Source organism: Anas platyrhynchos, chromosome 2 (assembly GCF_047663525.1).
Source record: "Anas platyrhynchos isolate ZD024472 breed Pekin duck chromosome 2, IASCAAS_PekinDuck_T2T, whole genome shotgun sequence".
NCBI classification, from domain to species: Eukaryota; Metazoa; Chordata; class Aves; order Anseriformes; family Anatidae; genus Anas; species Anas platyrhynchos.
The window spans coordinates 120159652-120187611 of record NC_092588.1 but is presented as its reverse complement, the minus strand read 5'-3'; the positions used below and the strand labels follow the sequence as shown (position 1 = coordinate 120187611).

General features: G+C 38.2%; 1 long non-coding RNA gene across 1 annotated transcript; it reads right to left on the bottom strand.

The window, feature by feature from the left end:
- Positions 1 to 7667: 7667 nt before the first annotated feature.
- On the bottom strand, positions 7668 to 24987 carry LOC106019263 (uncharacterized). Its single transcript, XR_001193935.5, has 3 exons — positions 24816 to 24987; positions 14908 to 15116; positions 7668 to 9074 (listed from the first exon to the last, which is right to left on the bottom strand). It is a non-coding gene; the product is annotated as an uncharacterized lncRNA (long non-coding RNA).
- Positions 24988 to 27960: the final 2973 nt, after the last annotated feature.

The window sequence follows — 27960 nt, the reverse complement described above, 5'->3', positions numbered from 1 at the left end:
CAATAAATTACTTTAAATGACATATTCTTGTATACCTGATAATGATTCAATGAGATATAAAAGTTTATAGCGACAGAAGAAAATAAGTATGGCACAAATTCAGGATGGCATCATAGGATCCCACAAGTCTAAATGTGGTAACAGGCCACTTTTTCCATTGTAGTAATTGCATGCACACAACTCAAAAGCATATAGCCTATACCTCTTTTCCCTTGCCTGAATAAACTATTGGATAAAGAGGTTAGTGTTTGAAAATGCTTTTCAACTTTCAACACTTTTTTGACATTCAAAACACTTTTTCAACACCATATCTGAAACACAACAGAACAGTTAAAAAATCAGCCTCAAGCACCTTTACAGAATAATTGTTAGAAGTGTTATTTTAAAAATAAGCCCCTTTTCTTGAGAAAATACTGTCTCCAAAAGATCTGCCCTACTGTTCCTCTATGCAGATTTAAAGCAGAAGTACCTGGAGCAGAATAGTTTGGAGGAAAACAGATTCACCACAGCTCCAGGTTACAGGTAACACCAGACCGCATATAACACTTCTGTAGCACCAGCTGCATATCTGACTCACTAAACTGTCTCCTCCTTCCGCTACCAGGAGCATTGGCCAGAACAGGTAATCTCAATTAGTGTTATCTCAATTTAATTGCCATTTTAATTTATACATCAGATTTAAATCCCTAGGATTAAACCTTTTTTCTTGGTACTTTTAACTATGCACTAGGCAGCCTGAAATTCTGATGCATTTGCCAAATCATAAATACCAACATCATGCTATGCTCCAAGCTCCCTCCAATACGTGAAAATTCATGGTTTAATTTTCAAAACTGACCAGAAAGCCCAGATGATTTTGTAGTATAACTCTGTCAGCTGAGATCATTCCAGGGCTCAGAAGTTGAGATCATCTGGTCCTGTTGTGACATTACCAACTAAAATACTACACCTCGTATAAAGTAAGGAAGAATCCTTTGTCTGCTGGAAGCCTGGGAACATGGCTTGCTCTTTTGGGTGGGTTGACAGCACCCACTGCCAACCCACCCAAGGGTGACACGCACCACTGGGACACAACCCACACTGGGCTGCATCGCTTCACAACAACTTCCACAGTACTTATGCTGGAACGCTTCTTCACAATTGGAAAATATTATATTTAAGAATATAAAGACTTCCATCTCAAGGTGAAACTTATGATTGCCACCTCCCTGCCACACATTGCAATGTTAATGACAGCAGAATCAATTGATTAGATAGATAAGTGGAAGTGAAACATTTTCTCAAATTAAAATGTCATCCTCCCTCACTCTTCAAACACCCTTTTCCAAGTAATCATTCTAGAGAAAGACTGGCAGTTTTTCCTTATTGAAGTCCTTGAAGATAGCAGAAAGAGCAATATTTTGTGGTCTGTAGGGAGCTTAAACACCAATCTGCTTTCTGTATATACAGTCTCACAGAATGAAGTGCCAAAGAGATGAAAGTAAATGTCTGATAAGGCCCTGCTCCTCACTCCCTCTTGGACTTATTGAACTGCCCAGCTGTGCACCTTACAGAAAGATTCAGAAAACAGATCTTGGCTTTAAAGGCTGACTTTGCTGGAAGCCAAAGTCATAGATCTTCAGTCTTGTGTTGTTTAATTTATTCCTAATGTTCTCTGAATGGCATCAGAAGAGTAATTTCAAAGACATAATTTCAGCTTTTGCTTACTAAACAAGCATGGAAAAGTGTATATCAAATGTCAGCTTTGCTGTTTCTCTCATGTGTGTTCTGAAGGACCATAACACCAGAACACAGCACCTGTATGTATAATTTGAGTTCTGTCTACTGGAAAGGGCATGAAATGGATAGCACACTCCCCAGTTGACAGCAGAACACTCATATGACACTAATCAGCTTCAAGTGTTCACATGTGTAAGAAGTGCTTTGCTGGACAGCTATTGCTTAAGGAAGTTTAAAACAAAATGTGTGCAGAAGTCTGTGGTAGTACTTCAAGTCACATGCAGTTGGATTAGTGCACTCACATCAGTAATGAAGTAAACCTACAAGTTGTAGAAGACCAGAACTGGTCACTGACAACCTTATAGATCATCTTTTATGTAGAATTATAGAACCATTAAGTTTGGAAAGGACCTCTAAGATCATCTGGTCAAACTGTCCCCCAACCACCAATATCACCCACTAAACTATGTCCCTCATCACTAAGCCCAGCATTTTCTTAAACACCCCAAGGGACTGTGACTCTGCCACCTCCCTGGGCAACCTGTTCCAATGCCCAACTACTCCAAGAAGAAATTTCTCCTAACTTCCAACCTGATAGCATCATGGAAAATAGGGCACCCATGGCAGTTATAATTGTGCATATCACAGAATATATTTCTTCCCTAGACGAGAAGTCTAATTCTTTGTTGAGCTACAGTGCCACTAAAATAATTTACAACTACAGAAATTAAGGGTGTACATGGCTTTGACAGAGGAATACAGCACTCAGCTTGCCACAGCAAGAACTGTTGAGCATGTCTTAATATGACAAAAGTGATTCTGATTACTGGACCTGTGATTCTTATTTATTACTGAATGATAGTCATGAAGTCTCATTTCTCCTTGCATTTTATTCATTGTGCCTCCCCAAGACAGTTCCATTTGGTTCAGAGCTTTCCTGTCAAAGGTCATTTTAAATACTTATTTTAAAACCAAAGAGGCCCTGAGTTTCTAACTTCTTTGGAAGCAAGACCAAGACATCCACTTGTCTGTACTGTTACCTATTTCATTTATGCAGAATGAGATATTTGCTATTTCAGTCAAGAGACCAAAATATATAAGTGGTTTGAGACATCTGAAATAATAAAAACCAAATTACATCAGATATATCATCCACCCACACCCCAGTACATTCTGCCACTAGAAATCAATCATTTAATAAGTTTTACAGACGGCAGCAACTTTTTCAATTCCTTGGCAAAATCTCAAGTACAAAGATTCACCATATAACAGAGGCACAACTCCTTTGGTTCCTGCAGAGTTTGTCCTAACGGTCTGTATCTCTCTGTACCCACTATTCTGACTTTTGGAGCTCCAGTCTTCTCTTCTACATCTGCACAGGTCACTCATGCCAGGAATAAAAATAATTCTGGAAGGGAAGAAGATTAAAGTGGATAATCCTACTCTCAGAGGACAGAACATACACAAGAAAATTGAGTGGCCATGGTCCTTATGCCTGAGTCCAGGAACATTCCTCTGCAACTCTCTTGGCAGAGGGCATTAAGAAAAGGAACCTTGTTAGGCACTGGGAAGAAAGGCTTGTAATAAAGCAGCTCTATCCCATTCTCCTTCACCTGCCAAGTGTTTTTCTGGCACATTCAAAAATAAAATGTCCAAACCTAGTTCAAACCAGAATGCTTCATCCTGAAAGTATTCCTTATTAATAATCCTTATGGTATAATAATATGCATAATTACTTATGCACATGAGTAGCTTTAGAAGTTTAAAAAAATGTTAGGAGTCCGGCTCTTTCACTGTAGCCCTGCCTCACCACCTGACTGGTGCAGGAATAAATCTTGCCTGAGCATTTGACCTCACAAATCATCTGTCTCCACTGCTATATTAAATTATCTTCTCCCAATGAACCTCGCTCTGAAGGGCTCATGGCTTGATATACCTCCTGTAGCTACTAAAAAAAGTCAGGTTGTGTCACACCTCCTTCCTTTCCTGCCTTCATCTGCACTTGGAGATGCTTACTCTGAAAGGTAATATTCTTATTGCAGTTTTTCCCTTCAGGCAATAAAGGACTATTACAGCAAGTTAGTCTAGTCTGCAAAAGTACCAATTTTATACAAAACTGTAAGGATATTTTCCTTTCACAGCAGAAAGACATTTTTGTGCAACTGACATGTAGCTCCATCTTTTGGATCAGTTGTGATTTTGTCCATGAACCTATAATCAAGCCCACATCCATATTCTCCATATTTTTATACTATGGAAACAAGATGTCATGTCAGACTCCTAGAATTTCCATCCCAGATCATTTAGATGAAAGTCTACTCAAGATTGAGTAGATTGAACTCATCTGACAAGATACTGTCAAGACTATTTCTTCTATTTCTACACAACTATTAGTAAATTGCTATCCTGTCCCACCACCCTGTCTTAAGGAAATACTTTACTTTTGCCCCTACTAATTCTCTCACAAGAAGTAGCACTAAGCATGATTTAGAAAATAAAATTCTACTGTGCAAGGACTGAAACTCTTTGCAAACTATTTTCAGTTATAAACAGAAGCCAGTGAAACTTTTGTCAAGCAGAAGAATAGTCTGTACAGCAGTTGGCACTATTGAGAATTTTATACGTTAAAAGAGGAGGAAACATTTAGGGTTTTTCTCTCCTCACCTCCATTATTTTTTTTAATAGCATAGTATTAGTGTCAGGAGAAAAAAATCTGTCCAGTTCTTACCTTGTTACATAGAAGCTTGACAGCACTGAGTTTGTTAAAAAGGATTTAAGCCATTTATGTTGAAGACTGATACATGATTTGCTAATCAAGCTCTTTACACACACAACTCAGAAGTTATCTGAAAGTAATATACACTGTTTACTATAGACCTGTTTACCTTCACACCTAATCCCTAAACAGACACCATAGTACAACAACAGAGCAGGAAGATGTTATGTAATTTGGTCTCTCCATTTTGATCTTTTAGATGCCCTAAAAACATGGATATTTGTATAAGACTGCTCTTCATGATTTAAGTCATTTAAAGGATCCTGAAGGTAAAGGTTTAGTGCAGAGAAACTGATTGCACATCCACAGAACAACTATTTCACTTCTAGTCACAGTCCTCCATCTATCTCCTTTGGCTTCCTTTCTGTCCTCTCTCTGCTCCCCAGGTTACGCACCAGGTATCCCCAAGATGCTATCACCCATCCACATAGGCAAGACATGCCAACCATTTACTTCTTCAAATACAAGCTTCAAGCGCTAGAGAATGAGATACTTCTATATGATGTTGAACCACAGTGGTAACCATATCAAGATAAGCATGAATTTTTCAAGCCAGACAGAAACCCAACTGAGAGGCTGCACTTGCAAACACATGACCCACTACTGGTTCCTCAAGACCCAACAGAAGGCATTGGACCAGTCTTCATCATGCCATTTCATTTTAACAAGTCTCTGTGGGGAAACAGAGGCAGAACAATTCTCAGTTTGAAATACAGCCTTTATGCACCCCTGCCACACTGTAGTATTTCCACTCCTGTAATATTTCTCAGAGAAAAAGAACAATTTTTCTTCTTGCTAAGTAAAGTAAGAGGTACATGTTTTTCCTCAATCTTTATTATGCCTAATAAAACACAGTCTGTTTATCTTGGCAGAGCATGCTTTACGGACTGCAGCGACTTCTGCAACCACAGCCCCAGTACTTAAGCCCAACACATGACCTCAGTTCCTACTGAGCACAGGGACTAGGGCCTAACAGATTCAGATATTCTGGAAAGCCAGAGATACCAAGAGATGAAGCATGCCACACTGGCCCCAGCAAACAAACCCAACATGGGTGCTTCTGCAGAGCAATTTGTGGCTGCACTGGGTGGCTACATTTAATGCCTGCTGCTCTGTGTTTCTTAGTCCCTTAAAAATTTCTGCTTTCAAAACTAAAAGTCCTCACATTTTCATTAACATGATTTTAGCAATATAAAAACCTCACTAGATTTACCACATGAAGAACTTTAGAAAAAATAAACAATTTCTCTTAATAATTCAAACAAACAAGAAAAATGTGTTAAGCAATCAAAGTACTTGTGTCTGACCTGCAAAGCCTGAAGGTTTTTTTTGGGTTGCTCTGCTGCCCTACTAGCTTTAACCAGTCAGCAATTCAGCCTCAGGGAAGATGCTCTTTTAGCAATGAAAAATGACCATGGGTTCAAAGGATTATCAAAACATGCTAAGAGTCAATAAAAAGGTTCTGTATAAGTCATTCTGAAAGCATTTAAGGCAGTACAGCATTTATAACTCTGTCAACCTATCAAATGGAAACTTATCAGACTAGCAAAAAAGACAGTAATTCCTCTGTGCTTTATGCTGTTTTCACGTATCTTTAACCCTTCATCCTCCCTTCCTTATTGCTGTTAACTGGCTCCTGGGAATTTCTAGCCTGGAGTACTATCATCATAAATGCAAAAGACAGACATTCAAATGACTTTTATTCCCAGCTTTATTTTTTATTTTATTTTTGGCTTTCTTGACCTTCCAGCAAGTTATTTTACTATGAAAATCTCATTAAAGTCTATTAAACTTCAAATGGAAGATAGCAAGGAGGATACAATCCATTTTATAGGTATTAATAACCATACTAGCTCCTGTATCAAAACACCAATGGCAGTGATAGCTTTTTTTTTCCATTATGGAGCATATTTTCTCCTTTAGTTAAGCAAGGGGGCTCCCTTAGATTATTAGTCATTTTTTAATGTGTAAAATGAATCTACAATGATTCCACTGAGCCAAGGAGTCACAGTGCTATGAAAAAAGATCTTAGCATCAAAAAAAAAAAAACAAACACAACCAGACATTGTCATATTGAGAAGTGAGCTACTTATCACGTGGTCTGATCCACCGCAAAAACAAACCAGATAAAATTCTTGCTATTATTCCCAAGCCACAGTTCCACCTCTGGAAAACCTCTAGAAGGAGTAATTCTGCTCTCAAAGTTAACAAAGAGAACCCTTCTGACCCGCTTTATGGGTGTAGGTCAGTCAGATGTTCCTCCCATATGCCAGTTATCTCAGGAGTTTCTACTGCAATGCAACAATTTCCAATTCCTTTTCACATGAAATCATTTTGAAACAGCAAACTTGCTGTGGGAGTCCTTGAAGTCTTGCTTTTCCTTTCCAAATCAAAGCTTCATCTGGGACACTTTTTTGACTCACTGTTCTGAGGAAAGTCAGTATGGAGATGGTCCAAAAGGCAATACTGGAATTCTGGGACCATATGCGGTAGGAAAGGCACTGTCCTGTGTAATACCAACACGTTACAGAGAAAAAGGAAATACCTTCAGTGCCATCAACATAAGGCACTTTATCTACCACCAAATTAAAATTACACACAAATAATAATTTGTGTACCCACTTTCAGAGAACAAATACAAGCTATGCCTACACTAGTAAGGAAAAGGTGACACATCCTGTTTTGCGTACTTGAGGACAAATGGCTAAGTGCTGCTTGCTTTCACACAGTTAAACTATACTCCCTTTTCAGTAGAGTGGCTTTGTCAGTAGGGTAGCAGCATAGTTTATTAATGTAGACATCGCCCTAAAGGCCAGAACATCAGTAGAGCACATATTGTAATACACATTGCACATGTCAGGAAGAGTGACATTGGTAAGGTCAGGGTTGCAGAATACAGGGACACTCCATTTCTAACAACGTAGAATTTCCAATTGGAAAACATTTTGATAAAAGTGACAAAAGCTACAAATTCTTTAACTGTTTTAATGGAATATATCTCTGAGAAGATGCTCAATCATTTACTGAAAAGACTACTCTTCAACTCTTTAAATAGCCAACTATTTTCAAATTTCAATCTAAAAATCAAAGAGCAAGACTATGTTCAGTGAGCCTGGGTGAAAGAAGTGACCCGTTATAAAATCTTCCCAATACCAAAAAAATTACTCAAGGCTAAGTAACATGGCTCTTTTATTGGTTTATGAGAATGAAACTCAGGTAATGCAGTAATGATCAAAGGTTATATAGACAAGACGAACTACAATTTGCATGTGTCAAAGACTTCATTTTGACCAAGAGTTTATACTTCAAGTGGCAAGTTTAAGAAGTCACATGTACAGTACATGTGCCATTTATATAAAAATGTCATTGTCGTGGGAGCAACAAAGCAGAGATAGTGTTCCATTAACAGGCATAGAAAGTTATCCATGCATTTGCAGTCAAAAGTCAAAGACAAATTTTTCTAGAAATACAAAGAGGAGGAAGGTGTTAAGTGTTCCAACAGCAGAGAGCCTCCAAAGTTATTTATTTTATGTTTAATACAGCAATGTGATATATAGTGCAATTTTTACAAATGAAAGCTATAAATGTACTCCTGATAGCTATGAGCCATGTACTAAAGTACATGGGCTAGAGTACGTTCTTCCAGCTAAAGCTGGGATCTGTAGATCCTGGTTTTCCCACCACCACCTTGTTACTAGTGTTATCAATCATATATCTGGGGCTAATCAGGCAAAACAGACTGAGCAGGTCACATGGTATAATTAAGGCAACTGACAGCACCAGTACTAAGAAACAAAGACAGGATCAATGAATTTCAAATACATCAGGCTTTGGTTCAAAGTTTCAAAGGGGGGGAGGGAGACACCTTCTTCAAACAGTCTTAGCAAAATGGTGTAATCTACAAACAACAATATAACATCTTCAGAAATAATACTACACATGAAACAAGAAAAAAAAACATCAAGCTTTTGTGGCTTACATTGAAAAAAAGAAGATTAATTGATCAAATCAGCTAATGAAAAAAACATTCTGATGAGCTATGCTCCTCTGATTCAGAACCAAGGAAAAAAACTTCAAAAGAATTTCACTGTGGAAGAAACAGCGTATTCAGAGCAGTCAGGAACTAAAATCAAGAACACCCAAGGTACTCTGCATCCATGAGACTAGATGCTTTTATTTTGCCTTCTTTTCCCTGAAGGAAGACAAGCTATCACAAGGTTTCAGTACAAAGTCATCTTTGGTATTTTTTGATAGAAACTCCCACTATATAAAGACTTGGTTCTTGAAGACCTGTCATACCTTTCTTCTGCAAAAGGTTTGCTACTTTAGGAAGAAAGGGGGAAGAGGATCGGAGAAAAGGAAAGGCTATTTTCCAAGTGCTCCACTTTCTGTATAGAGCCACCATGAAACTTGTAAGATTCCAGCTTCAGAAGAAACAGAGTTTATCCTACAGAGATGGAAGGGATTCCCCATGACATCCTCCAGCTCCACGGTCTTCTGAAGGACTTAATATTCTTCCTCAAATCTCACTTCTGAGATGGGCCTGCTATGTAAGATGCAACCACCTTAAGCAGGTATCCTGTGTTTAAAATCAAGAAAGAAAATAAAAGTCAGTAACACCATGACCCTCTGCTAATGTTAATTGGAGGATTAAATGGAGAGGGTTTTAAAAATATCTCCAAGTCTCCAAGTTTTTGTAACAGTAGAAGCCAGGAAGTATAAATGTGCTAAAATTGACCAACAAAAACCCACCACTACACAACACATGGCAAAACCATTACCTCATCCCTTCCTTCTTCATCTATGAACTCCTTAGCTGTCCTGCTGCGCTCATTATGAAACAGAACAACTTGTCTACTCCCATTTCTCAGAATTCTTTCTTTGATTTTCCAGAAACCAAGCAGTTCCGCATTCCTCTGGGGAATTTCCCAAGGGCAAACACCCTTGAAATTAAAATCTTTCATCCAGACATTCCATAACTACAGAATTAGTAATAAGAAATAGTATCACAGAATGTAGTCACACATCATGACTGGACTATTAAGACTTTAATTTGAAAACTAAAATGAAACTTAGCTGATTCACTGTGGAAGCCATACAGAGGTTTTCCGTAGCAGCCAGAAGGTCACACGCAAGTGGGTGTAGCCCAGAAGCATGTAGAATCCAGAAGATGGAAACGTATTTCAAAAATGTGTACAGAGCATGTTTGACATGAAAATGCAACTACTGATGCTGTGAATCTGGTGAAATTTCCTGGCATTCTGTGGATGGCAAAGCAACTTTGATGAAAGAGAAAATAGAGGTTTATGACATTCTAAATCTAAAAGGTTTTTATGAATGCGGTCTTTTTGGTTTAAAACATAATGGGCTTAACTAATGCCTTAAAGCCTATTTCAAGTATTGATTTTTAGGTGTTGTATCCATAAATAGCTTCAGAACAATATTCCATCTATACAAAACACGTTTCTTAATATCACTGGGAAAAAAAGTTGGAAAGTTTGAACAGACTGAATTTTTAGAAACTTGGGAAAGGTCTTATGGAAACAAAGTCACACTGCATCTTAAGAGCGGGAGAGTTTTAAGATCAGACAGTTAATCCCAGTGCAATTATTTTATATGGATAATATTTGTTGCACAGCTATAGCTGTAGCCAAGCTCAGTATTCCCTGAGGCATGTTCTAACCTAGCATTTAACACCTCCAGGAGAGCCTCCAAGAACTACACAGCATCACAGGCATTTGCAAAACCATTAGAAACAAGCAAGCCATAGCCTGTTAACACTAGTTCAGGAGAGACTGAAGAATCTTCAAAGGCAAATACAGTGCTTGCTATGCTACATGTGTGACAGATAATATATGATATTTCAAGGGATCAAGTTACAGAACCATACACTTGGAGTACCATATTTTGCACCATTCAGAAATATCATATTTTGAAGGATAGCTACTCTTTAGGAGATTTAGGAGGATACAGAAGCAGATAAATCCTTCTCCAGATAGCCAAGACACAGTAAACTGGAAAAAAAAAAAAAAAAAAAACAAAACCACACTGCTGTAGACCAATATGAGAAAGGGCAGTTCCTGTTTGCTTAGATCAAGTTATCCTTTTTGAAGAACCTACAATTCAATCATTAATAGAACAAAATACATCAAAATTGATTTTTTTTTCACCAGTATGGGCACAGGATTTGCATATAGCTGCAGGTAGCTATTCTTTCAAAATAACACTTCAGAGGCAATCATTAAGAAAAAATTTGATCTATTTTGCGAAAGCCTCACTTACACCAAGACAGCTTAAAGTACTTCAGCATACATGCTTCCTCAGCATATTCTGTCCATAATTATAAGTAGGATTTCAGTGAACTGATGCTTTCACCTTATTATTAACCTTTTAAACAGAAACATATTTTATTTAGAACCCCCTTCTCAAGTCAGGTGGCAATTAAATTTCATAAACACAGGCCACAACAGTTGAGGCCATTACTGAGTTTAAAAATAAATCCCAGTAAATTAAAAAAAAAAAAAAAAAAAAAAAAAAAAAAAAAAAGACTAAGAACTGGAGAACTCCTAGACATTGTCTGTATAGATATCTGCCTCTGAAGCCAACACTGAGTGAAAATAAACCTCTGACTGATAAGGATGCTGGTGAAATAGATTAGATAAGCCACTTGACCTGAAAGACTGCATTGGCCACCGTCTCCAATGCAGAAAGCTTAGAAAAATGGTCATGACTGAACTGCTGATAGTTTAGTGGAAACTCAAAAAGAGTCCCTATGTAAGGAGCATTAGAAAATAAAAGGAAGAAGACCACAGTGAAGTTCATCTTCCCCTTTTAGTACCAAACATATTGAAACATTCACACAGGGGTAAGGGAAATTTTGATTAAAAAAAGATGGAAAAAAGCAACCCCTTATGTCTAGACATTTTAATTTGTTGACCTTATCTTGCAAGAAAGATCATTACGTGAATGTCTTATTAATCTGGTACTTAGATGAAACATTATAAGCTTATAAAAACATTAACTGCATTTCACTGAAATGTTTATGTAGTATAGGATGACAATATCTAAGTTTCCTGAAAGCTCAATAAAAATCATTTAGCTTAGAAGGGGAAAATGAGTTTTATCCATAGCACATTAGGCAGCACCAGGTCTGTGCTTGTGACTCATAGTTACTTTCTGCAGCAAGCATCAAATCGTCCTTGCTCAAATCAGCAGCACTTGCAAAAGCAGGAAAGTGACAGTGTTTTTCTACCTCCTCCTTACTTGGACATGATTTCTGGTTACAAGAGGACAGAGGAACATCAGTGCTTGTCCCCATCATGAGTGGGTGCCACGCTAAAGCTCACTGACGTGGCTAGGGTGAACATGACCGAAGGCAGTAAATCTCAGCAATGCTTGGGTTTCTGCTAACAGCAGTGAGGGGACAGGGTGGGAGAGTAGGAGGAATTGTCCCTCTGAGGAGGTACAGAGGAAGTAGGCAGAACAGCTACCAAGAATAACTGTGTATGTTTCACCACCTGATCTTCAGGACTCTGCAGGTCACAGGATAGACAACAATAAATGGAGAAATATTGTTTGGCAGGGTCATACTGGCCAATGAAATCTTGAAAGAGAAAAACAGAGTCTGAGGCCTCACTTATATTACTTCTGTGTACTGCACACACATCCTGCAGCTTGGTAGTGCTATTTCATGCTGCTTTCCCAGGGGTCTGACTTGCTGATTGATTTTCTACCACATTAATCGCCCCCAGATTATCAAAAAGTTACTTACACAACCATTCATCATCTGGGTTTGTTATACTAGATGGGCTGTTTGAAACAAAGAGGTAGCAATACAGTTTCAAGACTTCAAAAACTAGATTGTCCTTCTCTTGCTTGAAGGTCACAAAAATAAATTTGGTTCAGGAAAGTCATTATTGGGCATCCTTGTCAATTCCTAGATAAACACCTGAGCTTCAGAACTCTCAACATATAAGCACACTAAAACTTAAAAGGATTTGAAGTGCTTAATTCCCCTTGGTGATCATTTAATTTTTTTTTTTTTAAATTGATTTTTTTTTTTTTTAATGCATTTAAAATTAGTACCTGCTAGGGGAAAAGACCTGGAATCAGACAACAACAGTTTGAATATGCTTCCCATAAAACCCTTTAACAAAGGTAACATAGTAAATTTGAGAAGTGTGCAAGCATCCCTATTTGCCTTATAGTATATAAGATATCTTAAGTACTACGTTTTTGTCAGGAAAATTGTTTGCAAATGCCAAGCCTGTTAAACAGACAGTATTTACCTTAACAAGCACAGCTTTAATAAAATGTACGTAACAGAAGATCAAGAGGGACAGAACTACAAACAGGTTTAAATAGAGTTTGCCATGGATAAGTCAAAGAGAGGTAGAGGTGATGTATCCTAGGAAATGCAATAAGCAGCACTTCCGCACAAATTCTCTGGCCTGAGAGCACCAATTTCTTTGGATTACGCTGCAAGAACCACCCTGCAATAGTAGCCTAGCTGAGTAAAATCATATCATCCCTCAGATCAGTCATTTTTCATGGTCAGGATGCTGCAGTCTGGCAACACCTTTTTGAAGAAAACATCAATCCTACTCTTGCTTCAGAAAGCAAAGCATGAAAGCATCCAGTAATATTGTATCAAGCCTTAAAAAAAAAAAAAAAAAAAAAAAGGAAAGCCAAGCCTGTTGCCATTTGCCTTTGGGTTAGCTTTAGGATAGCTTTCTCTCTAGACAATGCGTTGGGATGTCCTACAAGAACTAAGAAATGCAAAGATGTGGATGCAGCCACAGTCAGAGGCCCCAAGCCACAGATTGCTGAAAGCAATTGGGAGAGAGGGAGCCTCACTTAATTAAGCCTCACTTAATGTCTGCTTGTGTTCATATTCTTTCACTGAACATCAAGTACTGACCGTTCTCCAGTCCATTAGAAGTCAGGCCCACTAACATGGGACACGTACACCTCTGACCTCATCTTCCATTTCTTTATTCAAATCCTCTATGTCATCAAGCATGCCAAAATATGATCTCTCAAAGTAGCATATAAGGAAGGTTAATGTTTTATTGCTTTAACATAAGATTTCCCAGATAAAATATTTTGAATCTCATTCTTTTCTTGCTCATCTCACCTGCAACCTTAATATTGTATACCACAGGGTAAGTATATTTCATTTTATTTAAACTTCCTAGATATAAAATTATATATATGAAAATTGGCTATTATAATAACCACTTTTTTTTTTTTTTTAAGTGGTTTAACAAGCAGAAGAGCTTGTTTAACTCTCTAAAGGTCATCAACGTGGAGTAATTATTGTCCTCAAGGATTTGATCATTTACACAAAACTAGCCTATACCTCCAGGCAAGGTAAGCAAGTCACTTTAAATGATGGTTGTTTCAGAAATGGATTCTCAAGAGCCAAAGAAAAGAGAGGCCTTCAAAGGACCTGGTGTTTTGAAGAAAAAAGCCTCCTTTTCCCTCCCCCTCTGAATATATTTATACATTTGGACTAGGAACCTTCAGAGATGAGTGTTGTTTTTTTTTTTTGCAAAAAGATTGAACTGGAAAATGTTAAAGCCTTCTCTTGGGCAGCTTAAGTTACACATACATTTCAAGAGCTAGTCATGCATTCCTAACTTAAGTGTAGGAGTCCCAGCAGAGGAATCCCAGCTGCAGCCAAGCCCCAGAGATTTGAGATGTATCACTTTGTTTGCTAATAAACTAACTCCCAGGAGAAGGCTAAGTTTAGGGTTTATGTAAAGCACAGACTGTTTTCATAACAAGCTAGGAAAAGTTTTTGCTCACTCTACGAGAAGATAATTTAGGAAAAAAATCATACCCATCAAGGATGTATGTAAATATATGTCAGAAAGAAAGTTAAAAATAGTTCATAGGTAATTTCCTCCGTATTAGCATGTCTAGTGGCTCATGACATAAAATTGGCTACACATCCTGAGCACATCTAGTATCAAATCTAAATTTCCAGACCAAAAGGTAAATGGATTCTGTTACCCAATACAGTTTAGTCTCAGTAAAAACTGTCTACCAATGTATTTTTATACACTGTAACACCTCAAACAGACAAGGACTTCTTGAGCAAACATATCTAGAGATAGCATATGCAGCTTCTTCTTTGAATATATTTATTACTGCATAGACAGGTCTTGAACTGGCTGCATTGTCCTCCCTTCAACATAAGTTGTTTGGATTTTAGCAAGTTATCCAAAGTAAAATAATAAAAAAAATAAAAAGCAACAAGATTAAATGCAACAATAAAGCAACATTAGCTCAGATTACTCAGGATAAGCAACAGAAAACCATCTCTTGCCAGAACCTCTGCAGATCTGTCAGTTATATATTTCCAAATGAAAATTGTCTGTTGGAAAAAATTACACAGAAGAAACTACCTCAGTTTGGAAGGGACCACGTCAGGTCCCCAAACTGAAGGAATTGGAAAGAAGAATCCCTTCCTTCCAAGAGAGTCCATCCGTCAGGTTTTGGGCTTGAGTGCTGTCGCCTTGTCTTACATCACCCCTGCTCTTACGGCGTTGATGGACTGTAAACCCTGTCCAGGCATCTCTCCTTGTGAGCGAAGATGTCGGATTTTCTTTTGCACCTATATCAAGAGAAGGAGGGATGGTCTTAGCAACACCTTCCATCCCTAAGTTTCAGTCGCTTCCCCTCTCCCATATCAGAGGAGCAACTGCCGTATCTCTAGCAAAAGAAGAGCAAGGGAGATTATTGAAGGGATGGCTGCTGAGCTTGAGCAACACTGAGCCACAAAGACAATTCTGCCCACATATACAGAGCACGTGGGCAAGACCTTCTGTCCTTTAACATTCTACCTATTACAGCTGTGTTGCTGACCCCTTCAGTATACCCTTCAAATTTCTAAGAGTTTGGAAGAGAAAAAGAAGGAAAATTTGTCAGATGCTCCCAAAAATATCACTGGCCATTTAGGAGAAAATATATCTCCATCCTCACTCCAGGATGCCAAGCAGACAGCTACAGCAGAGCTCAACATATGAGAACCTCAGAAAAGCACCTTCCCAAACAGCAGGCTACAAGTTGTGCTAAAGCCTGCTTTGCTACCTTTCTTCAATAATCAGGTAAATAAGGTATCAGTGACTTTCCTCATAACCTCAAATAATCAGAATCTATAAAGTCAGATATTCAGAAACTGTCATATCAAAAAGTCACCTTTTAGTTCATATTATCATTCATACATGATTCATGTTCATACATGAGCATACAGTTCATATCATGTTCATATATGGTATGAACTTTGCTATCTGTTAAATTTCTTCATTAACGAGTCAACAGTCAGTAGCAAAAGGGATTGCTGAGCTCACTTAAAGGAAAGCAGCAAACAGATTTGAAGTTGCTTCTGAAGCAGAAGCAGCTCAGACTGTTTTAAAATTAATTATTTAAAACAAACAAACAAACACACAGCCAATAACTTCAAGTTGAGAAAGCCACCTCCCCTTCCCACTTTTGCCAATCAGCTCTCTTGAATTCAATGCAAATATATATATTTTAAACAATATAGCAGGCAAAAAGCTCACTACTAAAAAAAAAAAAAGGTAAAACATTCAGAGGATTAAACAGTATTTTTCAAAAGTTTTAGTGAAAGAAGAACATGCCAGATTCCCATAGTTACCTACACTTATGATTACCTTGTAATACAAAAACATTTGGTTTAACGTTATTAAGAAAACAATTTAAAAGAAAGCCTTCCAGTGTTCTCCAAATGAAATGAAGAACGCAATAGTTATTTAAGGTGGTGTGTTTTGTGTTTTTTTCCCCCCTCCCCTGGACACTTGTCAAGAATGCTCTTTTAGTTCCTTCTGATAGAAAAGAATCAGATTTTTCAGCCAGGTCCTGATGGTATCAATCCTCCCTTCTTCCAACAAAACACTGCCTAGAGGAATGTCTGTGAAAACACAAAGCCTTGTATAAGTCTACTAGTTTTATCCCAAACATATTTAAAACTTTTCCAGATTCCAATAGAAAATACCAGCCTCTGTGTTAACCTACAGTCTTTAGATCAAATTAACAAAGTGTTATTGATAGACAGTAGGCTACATTTTCCAAGACTCTGCAGTTTCAGCAAACAGTAAGAATAACCTCCAGGCAACATGGATTTTGAAATTTCTCTCAATTATTTCCACTTCTAAGTAATTCATTTTAAACTTATATTACTGAAAAACCTCAAAGTACTCAAGAGAAGTCTGACTAAGCCTCCAGTCTTGCATCAGATATTAGCTCATGAAGACAGATAGTATTAAAAACAGTAATGAAAAATGCAAGTATTACACTTATAGTTACAGGCCACAAGTACATTTTCTTTCCTCAGCTGCATGCATTAACTATGAAACTCAGTTTGAAATCAATTAAAATATCATTTAATAATTTAAAAAAGTAGCCAGTGAAAAATCAAATGCTGACAAACACGCCAGTGTTCCCCAGTGCAGACCAAACTCTGCCCTCTAGGTTTACCCATTATATAACTTGGCTTGTTTATATGATCACACAATGGATGATGAAAGACAATATGCATCTGCTGTAGGGAAGAAGTTTTTATTGGTCGTGCTTTTTGTTCATTTCTAATTTGGAATATAAAAGCTGATACCACTTCCTCATTCAGGGTTAAATCATTGTCTAACCAGTGCTACAGCAAAAATGGTTTATGTACTTCAAGGAGAGAAGTACTTCATTTACCAAACTCACCCAGCTATCCAAGAAGAAATGTTACCTAATTATAGCCATCCCTTTGACTAACACTTCAGTATTTTCACTATCTCACTTCTCATCCCAAAATGTCATCCATGATCTCCCACCTTTTTCTGAGCTCATCTAATCATTTCTCCTACTCTTCTGCATGTATTAGCCCCCCCCCAACATTCACCCATTATTTTTGCCACCTGCTACTTCATCTTCACTATTTAAGTTTCTTTCCTAAAATATCATATTATGCAGAGAAACATGACAGCAAAGCAAAAAACAAGTAACTATTTGAGGACCACAGCCACCGGTGACAGATGCAGGAGGAAACTGTTCTTGCCCTTGCTGCTTTGTGCTTTCAGCAGAGACTTGCTAGCTCTCTTCCAAAAACCCTACTGGAAGCTTCTCTATTCGAGTGAAGCTGCAGTTTCATAGGTAAGGTAGATGTACATGCAGGCTTTACCAGAGTATAATAATTAATGGAGTAGTTGTTGAGTAACAAGGAAGGCAGGAATGGTGATTTTACTGGCCCAGCAGTAAGTAAATTTAGCAATGAGGTTGACTTGACACATAAAAAACACAGAGTTCAGACCTCATAACTGAGCTACACCCACTGCCAAAAAGAAGGGACACTGACCTGGAGAGGACAAGCTCATAAAGCAAAGTCACTTTGCAAGTAAGAATTTGAGCATCACGAGATTACTGAAAGCAAAATTGTAATATTAGTTATGCAAGACAAAAAAAAAAAAAAAAAAAAAAAACACAAACAATGTATAGAAATGAAAAAGAGGTTTTACGGTTTTACGTGGCCTAGTGGAACAAATCAGCACTTTCAACAGTGCAGATTACTTTTATTTCAGGTGTTGCTTACATCAGGAGTTTCTGGTCTGTCACAGAGAGAAGACTAGAGTACTGATGAATAAATCTTATTTTCCCTATGTGGAATAGTACTACGGAAAAATATGGATTTCTTGTTATCCTAATATACACTAATGGCACTATGCTAAAATCAAGCATTTGACGAATAGCTAACAGAGGCCAAAATATTTCCAGTCAGTGGTACACAGAAAGATTTTGACAATATTAATCTATTATTTTTTATTCACAGGCAGTGGGGCACTGGGCCAGATCCTCTACTCCCATAAGTTTCAGTAGTGTTGTGGCCAACTACTGCTCTGTGCCATAAAAGTTTCAAGTCTGATGGGTGGTAGTAAATTAATTACAAGCAGGACAATATTTTTCATGACCTAACAGTCACATTTGTAATAAAGCACAAAGGACATCAGCACTTATTCACTGTAGATGGATACTCATGCAATGGAGGACTGCAAGTGCCTCAGTGTCTCAAAGCTTGTGGACCAAATGGAGATTTATCACCATATCACAGCCCACATGGTCAAGGAAATAAAGATCTATTTATGTACCCTTTTTCTGCTGATGTTTCCTATTCCTCTGTTCAAAAGCAAACATATTTTTGAGGTCACATATCTACTCCTTCACATCTCATTCTCATGCTCCACACTGCATATTTTACTTGTTAAAGGACCTATCCAATGCCCAGCAGAGCCAATGTTGGTTTGATTCCTAAAGCTGATAAACATTAAGCCTCAACAGCATTCAGGGTCCCCATGTCTGTAAGACTATGAGCTACCACAGCAGGAGCCAAGAAGTTTAGATGTTCCCACTCCTCCTAATTTACAACAGACTTAACATCAGACTCTCTTTGTAGTTCTCTTAATACTGCAAAGTTAGCCTAACAGATTTGGCAGGACTACCATGTTAAGAGCTATCCCTGGACTCTAAGTGAGACTCAGGCTCTCATCCTGGTTCTAGCTTTGTTCCAAAGATGGTTTCCTGGCTCAGTTAAAAGCAACACCTTCATTTCACACGTCCAGCTTCGAGAGGTTTTAGACAGAGATTAACATGTAGAACATTTCCTTGCAGCTTAAGCTTTAGTTCTGCAAAAGGAACCCATAAGCTTTTAAGCATCCCTATAGCAGTCAACAATATTATTTACTTACATAAGAGTATATCTACATACAAGTATTTACAGAATTCAACAGCTATTTACAACATTTTTGTTGATGTACTCACTGGTTAAATTCTTATCTGCTCAGAACTAAGGAACTATTTAGTTACTTAATTCTCTGCTTGAAACATAGCCGTGTAACCTGCAGGCCTCCACTAAAATAATAATAAAAACCAAACTCCTGTAATTTGTGCATGTCAGGAAAATTATGCTGAGCAACATTAAGCCAAAGATCCTTTAAAGATAAAGAAAAAAAGTTAGGCTGGATTTCTTAAATTATCCTGTATATCTGATGAGAAAGCATACCCTTAGAGCAAAGGCAAAAGTTTACATAAAAGACTTTTTGTCTGTCTAATGTAATAACTTCCTCAAGTGCTTTGAAACAAGGAGATTTCACCCACAGATAGTTAGTCTAGGGTTCATGATATACTTGTTTTGCACAAATCACAATGTTTGACTTCAATCAAGCTAAGTGAATGCTTGTGTCCTGTAAGACAGGTAATCACAGTTAGAGCACTTAATGCTGTATAAGTAACAGTTAAAACAATGTCTACTGAAAGCAAATGTAGGTTTCAGAAAGTAAGAGGCATCTTTATGTTCTAACATTCCTTTTTTTCCCCTTAATAGAGAGAATGCACTCATTTAAAATTTTCTGTTTACACTTATAGCACAGAAGCCTAGCAGAGCACTTCACATGGACTTGAGATTTAGATCCTCTCAGACTAGATGCTGCTCTCCTAAGCTGCAAAGAAATCACTATCTCCCTGAACTCTGGGATCTCTACTTGGAAAACAGTGTTTTATAAAGACAGAAAATATAACTCTGAGAACTAGTGACAGAGAAGTATGTAATAATTCAGCAATATTTTCATGTATAAATAATTCCTTAATTTTTTTAAAAGCACTAGCCATGTGCACTAGATACACTTTAAATTTTTATTGATTTTGAAATAGCTACCCAACTCCATTGCTTGTATTTCAGTCTTGTCAGACCCTGATGAAATGAGACTTGGTCTCCACTTGGCTGTGACATTTCAGCATGTACAAGAACCCTAATCCAAATGCAGAGTTGTTATCCTTTTAAAGGATAACTTGCCAGAGTTTCCCTGTAACTCATAACACCACCTACATTCAAAGTCCATTTCCCCTTCTGCTTTCCAGATCCCAGAAACTATGGCCCTTCTAATATTAGGTGATAGGGACAACTATCTCCCAAGACAGATTTACTTCATATGTACCACAGAGTACACAGACATTTTTAAACCTAACTGGAGCTTTAGCACAAAGCTACACAGTACCAAAGAAGGAATGTATTTCTGGATGTGTTGAAAAAGGTCCCTTCACAGCAGTAAAGCTTACACTTGGTAATAACTAGCTGTACAACTGAGTCTCTAAAGCAATGACCTCATTCTGAAGGTCTCTGTTTTCCATTACCAGACCTGGGATCCATCCATGTCCATGAATTATATAATAAGTCTTAAAATCCTGTACTACACAACTTTAAGAAGGTACCATAAACGTTCAGTTTTTCTGACAATAGGAACAGTAGTTACAGAGTTGTGCATCTTATTTCTCCTGTCCACAGGGCAAAACACCTGCAGACTCCAACAAGACATCTGAAATGGTCTCCCAAGATCTTGCCTTCAGCATCTGAGAGGTAACAACACACCCACGTGCACAACTGCATTTATATTGAATGCATAGAACCAACAGCCTTTAACAACAACAACAACAAAAACAGTCCTTACCGATGCAGAAATAAATCCAGAAAACCAATAGAAATACACATTGCCACATCACATAACCCTCCCTAAATCCTGAAGGGGGATAATCATTACCATGCCTCACCAAAATGGCATTACTCTCCAGAGGCATGGTACAGATGGGGGTTGTGCTGCCAGGGTCCTGCACAGGCCACTGGGGTACCCCAAGGGATGACTGCTCCTGAAAGAGCAGGAGTCCAGAGCTGTTGGCAGCTATGACAACATCCCGTGACCTAAGGAGGCTGGTCAGAGCCCCCACCCCCCCAAGGCCTGTTAGTGCTCCCAGGGCCCCAGTGCAAGCCTGAGAAAATCCAGTCCTCTCCAGGAAAAATTACCATTTAAAAACAGTTGACAACAGCCACAGAAAAATAAACCCCAAGAAGTCTGAAGTTTTCAAATAGTTTGTGGACTAAGGGCTTTTATATGCTGCAAATGGCCACTCTAGAGGTTGTTTCATATCACAAAACTGAAGTGAGAATGCTGAGCCAAAGAAAATACCTTATGTGATAAAGCTAGGACCACAGTTTGATCTACATATCTACAGACATCCTGACTAGGAGCTTTCAAACCACACACTAGCAATAATCACACACGAAGTAGTTAAGAAATGTCTTACTATTTGATCCATAATGAAGTCTACTACTGATCTGACTCTAGTATAGAAGACTGAAAACAAATTCTAATTGGTCCCCTCAGAGACAGTTATATCTGGCTGCTAAGTCAGCACAAATCTGTTGACCCCAGACATACTTAAAACAGTACAGATTTTGTTCCAGAAAACTTAAGAATCAGTAACAAGACTGTGACACTTCCAGCATGACTGTTTCCCAGTTACCACCAAGAGACTAGCAATGAGCACTCAAAAGATAAACTGAGTGATACTGTGAACTCACTCAGAGATTGTTTCACAATATGCGATCTTTGGAGAAGGAATGCTTAATCCATGAACCTTGTTAAGGGAATTAAAATATTTCTGAAGTGTTTTCCAGATGTTTTTAGTAATAAACAGAAAATCCCATATGGTTTATAAAGGGGAAAAAAAAAATGGTATGATAATGTTAATCTCCTTCATTTGAAAACAAAGAGAGAAAGCATCCAAAAAGCACCTTCATTTAAGTTTAAAAATAGATGCAAACACTAGATTGATCACTTTCAGAAGCCAGAGACTGATGACCTGGCTGCACATGAGTTCACTTATTAATAAATAAGAAATGGTCACCAAAGGTAAAATTCAGGAAAGTACAGTCCAGGAAAACCAACAGAATTCACAGATACAGGCCCAGTCCACTGAATACTTTCGGTATTTAACACTTTCAAAGGAGAAGGAGAAATACTTGAAAATTTTGAAATTCTTTTCTTTAAGGGCTGCCACATGAAACATTTCAACTTCACGCTTTGAAGCTTCTGTATCAAGGAAAACTATTTTCTTTTTAAGGTTAAAATGATTAAGTAACCTCAAAAGAGAAGGAAATGTTATATTAGCTTGTTTGGAAGTTTTCTTCAGGCAAAATATTAGTAGCTGACACACTGACTCTAATGCTGCCCAGCTTGCCATACTCTGCCAAGAGTATATGAGAAAAAAAAGAGAAGAGCAATCATTAACAGCAGCAGCACACAGGGACTCCCACCACCCCAAGCCCTGCATATATTGTTTCTTGTCTTCATCCTTTCATGAGTCACCCTTCTGCAATAACTGAAGGGAAGTATGAGTTAACCCTACATTTCTCTGTCCCTGGAGAGCAAGTCCTATGAGGAGCGGCTGAAGGAGCTGGGCTTGTTCAGCCTAGAGAAGAGGAGGCTCAGGGGTGACCTTATTGCTCTGTATAAGTACATTAAAGGAGGCTGTAGAGAGGTGGGGGTTGGCCTGTTCTCCCACGTGCCTGGTGACAGGACGAGGGGGAATGGGCTAAAGTTATGCCAGGGGAGTTTTAGGTTAGATGTTAGGAAGAATTTCTTTACTGAAAGGGTTGTGAGGCACTGGAACGGGCTGCCCAGGGAGGTGGTGGAGTCACCATCCCTGGAAGTCTTCAAAAGACGTTTAGATGTAGAGCTTAGGGATATGGTTTAGTGGGGACTGTTAGTGTTAGGTTAGAGGTTGGACTCGATGATCTTGAGGTCTCTTCCAACCTAGAAATTCTGTGATTCTGTGTGATTCTGTGATCTAGGAAGGTGATGGATCTGATGAGAGGACTGCCTTCTTTCTTCACCTAGCTAGCACTTTGCTCTGCAAGGATTCCCATTAGAGCCTCTGGGGTCTTTTCAGAAATTAATACAGTGGGAAAGGTGGTAATCAGCCCACAACAGACTATATGCCTACAGTGATATAGTGCGATTGCAATCAGAATCATTAATAGAAAGCTTTGGAAAGGCTTGAAAGCTTTCCAAGACCTTCATAAGGCTGCAATTGGATGTAGCTCCTGGCTAGGAATGCCTATGAAGTTACACAATACCTGAGATGGCCTGTTAAAGCATGGTGAGGAACAAAGATGAAATTCATTAGCCTTCAACATACTAGACACAAGCAATCATCAGCAGACCTCTCTTTCAGAGACCTCATTCAAACCTAAGTTTCCTACTTCTCTGTTCATCTATATCAGCATTAACAAAGTTAGCCACTGACATGCATCTTTATCCTCGGTAAATAATTACAAACTTGAAATTTTGAGGAAAATCTCATAAAATACTGTTATGGAGGAAAATAATAATAATAGTAATAATAAATTAAAAAAAAAAGCCCAGCCTTCAAAAACAAGCCTTAGGAGGATCCTTGGAAGTGTTTTTATTAGCACAGATGTAGCTATGATGGAAATTATGGGTATTTGAGTGTTTTCAATACTAGAATTACAAAAGAAAACTAATTGTCTTGTACCTAACAATCCAATGGTTTAGAAAACAGGAAAGATACTTTTAAAACTGGTTTGAAATGGAATATAAGTCATATTTTTTGCAAAGAGAGGAGAAAAGGTTGTATTTCCTAAAGTCAGGTTTATTGATTAGACTTCCAAGTACATTATAAAGCTAAAAGCTGTATTCACCAGCTGCTATACATCTGCTGACTCCGTAGGTCATTTTAGATAGCATTGCTTGTATCTTTACTACAGAAGAACCCATTTTCAAGGTCACAGGAACTATTTCTGTTGAACTTTAATACTGTATCTGCACGTGCTAAATCCTGGATATTACACTATCGACTTACAGAAGAATGACTTTTTTCAGCTTGGCTACATTCTGTTCACTGAAATTTATATGCTTTGCTTCAGTGCCCTTATTGGAGCTATTCAGCAAGAAGAAAGTTCAGGACGAATTTTGGAAGCATCCACTTATACAACCAAACACAGCTTCTCCCCTCTGCATTTCAGCTGCTTTTCTGTGCCAGGTAAGGAATTACCAGAGCAGAGTTGTTCTATGACATCTCTCCTAGGCTTGGCTCCCCACTGCCCGGGGCAAGTAACAGAATAATCCTACTTGATTGTTAGCAGCTTTCTGGCCCCATGAAAACCTTTATGGGGTACACGTGCCCAGGTGCTAAAAGCTTTAACCCCTCTTGGCTAATACACCGGAGAAAATTAATAATAAAAGAACTGCCTACAGCCTTCCTCAATTTCTTATCTCTTCTGTATCTGAGTTTCTCAAGAGCCCCTTTTCCAAAGCCACCTCAAATGTGAAGAAGTATGGCTACAGCCCAGTGGTTGCAGAGCACAGAAAATGGTAGCATTTCCTGAGAACATGTAGGAAGTTCACAGGACAGGTTTATTTTGGGAAGTACCACACTCAGTACAAAACAAAAAATATTACTATACCTGAAGAACTCATGTTGCTGAATCCACCACGTTGTAGTTTCAAAGGAAAGACAAACAGACACTTGGGGAGCTGTAGCCAGTCTGAATATTCCTCCCCATACATTCAGCACTATCAGAGCAGGCACTCAAAAAGGAAGAACCACCCAACCAGAACCTAAGTAGCCCTACTCCTATGCGTTATGTCCAATTTAAACCAAAGCACCTCCATGTGTGACAGCCCTAAGGGCACCTGTAGCCTGCCATTGCCTCAGCTGGGACCCTCAGCTGCACAAGCCTGCCCACCTCCCTGGGATCCATGTAAGCTCAGACTTAGCATCCAGGCCTGACCTGTAGGCATGTCTGTCTTCTAGACCATCTTTTCTCCATCCAGTGCTGCTGATGGCCCCCTATTACAACAGTCAGTCCTATCTGGCATATAGATAAAAAATAAAGTAAATAACTAAAGAATTGTGTTCTAGCCATTAAAACTCAATATCTCTTTAATCAGCTAAAGAAAAGTATCAGTATTAATGTCACAGCTCTCTGTGAGTGCTTAGAAACTGATCAAATCAATTCTTTCTCTTTGGTGAACTACACAGAGTGACTTTTTGAGACCTTTTACTTTAATAATTCTGCTTAGACCTTCACAAGCAGGGCTGTTTTGGACTTCAGAAATAGAAACATATGCTCCTGCCTGGAGGAGGCAAGGAAAGATTAAAAACCTTGCTATGAGGAGAACTTTCAACAAAATTACGCACAGGTTTTCCTCTATTATCTGTTCCTCTCCTATGGGCTGGTACAATCTCCCATGGGCAGGTACAATCAACATTCTTCTTTTCAGCTCCACAATATAAATGATAGGGCAGAAATGGAATGTATGTTGTCTTAGAAACATTAAATTTGCTGCAGTTGCATGATCTGCCTACCACCAAACACCCCTCACCTCTTTCCTTGTCCCCTAGGTCAAGGTTGCGTTTGCATCTACCCTGTGCAGAAATTTCCCAGAGCACAATATGCTTTGTATCATTGGCTCATATATAATGTACTGCCAAATGACAGCAATTTGGCTATTTTGCCCGAAGTCAAGTTGTTTACAAAGATTGCTCTGCTTCAGAAAATTCTTGACACACCAGTTTACTATCTCATTAATGTTCCTACTCTCTTTAGAGATAATAGTCACATTAAATGCTCATTAATGTTAAAATCGAGAAGAAAAAAGAAAAAAAAAAAAAAAACTCATTCTACATCTCTCCATTTCTCAAATAGCCCAGGACCCAAACAGATTAATTTTTATCTCATACACTTGTCAACTAATCATCTTTGGTTGAGTGGTAAAGAGAACTGAACAATATTTCTGATAAAACTTCTTAGACAGATGCGCTTTCCATTGGGAGATAAATCACAGCAATGCTTACTTTATGAAAAAGTACCTTTTTTTTAGAAAGGAGGGGAGGGTAAGATGAAAGAGAAGCAGGACAAGAAATTATAGCAATGGGAAATAATTCATGATGGTGTAACCAGTACCCATTTTCCAAGAGAACTGAGAGTACATTACATCAGAGGAGTCATAGACTTCATCCCTCAACTTTCATATAGAAGCTGGTCATTTTATTCATCCTTGGCTGATCACATGCACATATTGAGTTTTTGTTACCAAGCTATGCACAACTTACATCATAACCCTGAACAGAAACTACAGCAGGTTGTTTTGAGTCTAGAAAGGAGATCTCCTGCTGACAAAAACTACATATATCATTCATATAACTTGGTTCTGTATGCACAATAAACTCCCTGGCCTCTTCTTCAGATGACAGCTTTGCAATCACCTCTAGCATGTAACTCATGAGTTATCACATGCCATCATTTTTTTGCCTATTGTGCACAGACAACTACTCATCCACACTATATACCGGACTCCCTGGAGGCAGTCCACCACACCAGATGTATAGGTAAAGTCAGTGTGGTCCAACAACAGTCACAGCTCTGGTCAGTGCTACAGACTGATCAGGGGGCAGATTTACAGTGGTTTGACTGACAGCCACCTTCAACAAACAGACAGAGCCTTCAGAAATTAGAAGTAAAAGACTACTGCATACTCCCACAAGCAGCTCAGCCCAAGAGCACAGGATATCACACACAGGATGGGGCCTTTGAGAAAGATGAAGATAGACCCAGAGACTTAATATCTCCTCAAACATGATCAATAGAAAAGACAGAGACGTTAATATCCTGTAACCAGAAACATCCTTTTCCCTGTACATAAAATATCCCTGGCTGATATGCTGACATTTCTTTCTGTGAAAGAAATAAATGTGTGGTTTATCATTTCAATAACACGTCAACAGTCTGAATTACCTTTCCTTATGCCTTGCAGCAAAAATCCTTCTGCCAGTAATCTGTGACTGAAGAGAAGACAGTCATGACAATCTACATGGTCATGTAACTTCTTTTGTATGCTATAGGATACTTGGTGCTATTTATCTTCAAATCTGAGGTTCCCGAACAATTACATCAACCTCAAAATGTTAAGGAACTTTCAAGGTCTTACAATTGTGAGGAAAATATCTGGAGAAAAATGAAAAAGCATGAGCATCTTTAAGCAAGTGGAAGTAATAACAAGCAAATTGCCAATTTATTGTTGCAACAACAACAACAACCACCTTCTTGTTCTTCTATTTGTCAACTTCATCACCTCATTTCCAATGTAGTGATCAATCTTTCCTAGTACACACTAAATACTATAGCAAATATTTATGTACTGGAGATCATGCTTTATGTATATCAGATTGTGAGACTAAAAATCCTTGATTCGGCATAGCACAACGGCATTTTTAACTTTATGCATGGGCAGTGAAAATTAGCCATATCTTCAAGGTATTTTGGAAATGGAGAATGATGAAGAAGTAGTAAAGACGTTTGTAGAGTTCTTAGTTGCTTTGAACAGCACTGGGTTAATAACTTTGATAAACTTTGATTCTACGGGAAAACGCACCTCTCAGTTTTACATAGAACAGCATCAGGATGTCTTATGAACAAACAGACCTAAAATAGTACCTTGTCTTCCCAGAATTTTATTTTTTTATTGTCTATCAAATGGCTGCCTACATAATCAATTAGACATACAATGAGTTTTTCTTGAGATCTAAATCTGTGCAAATATAACCAT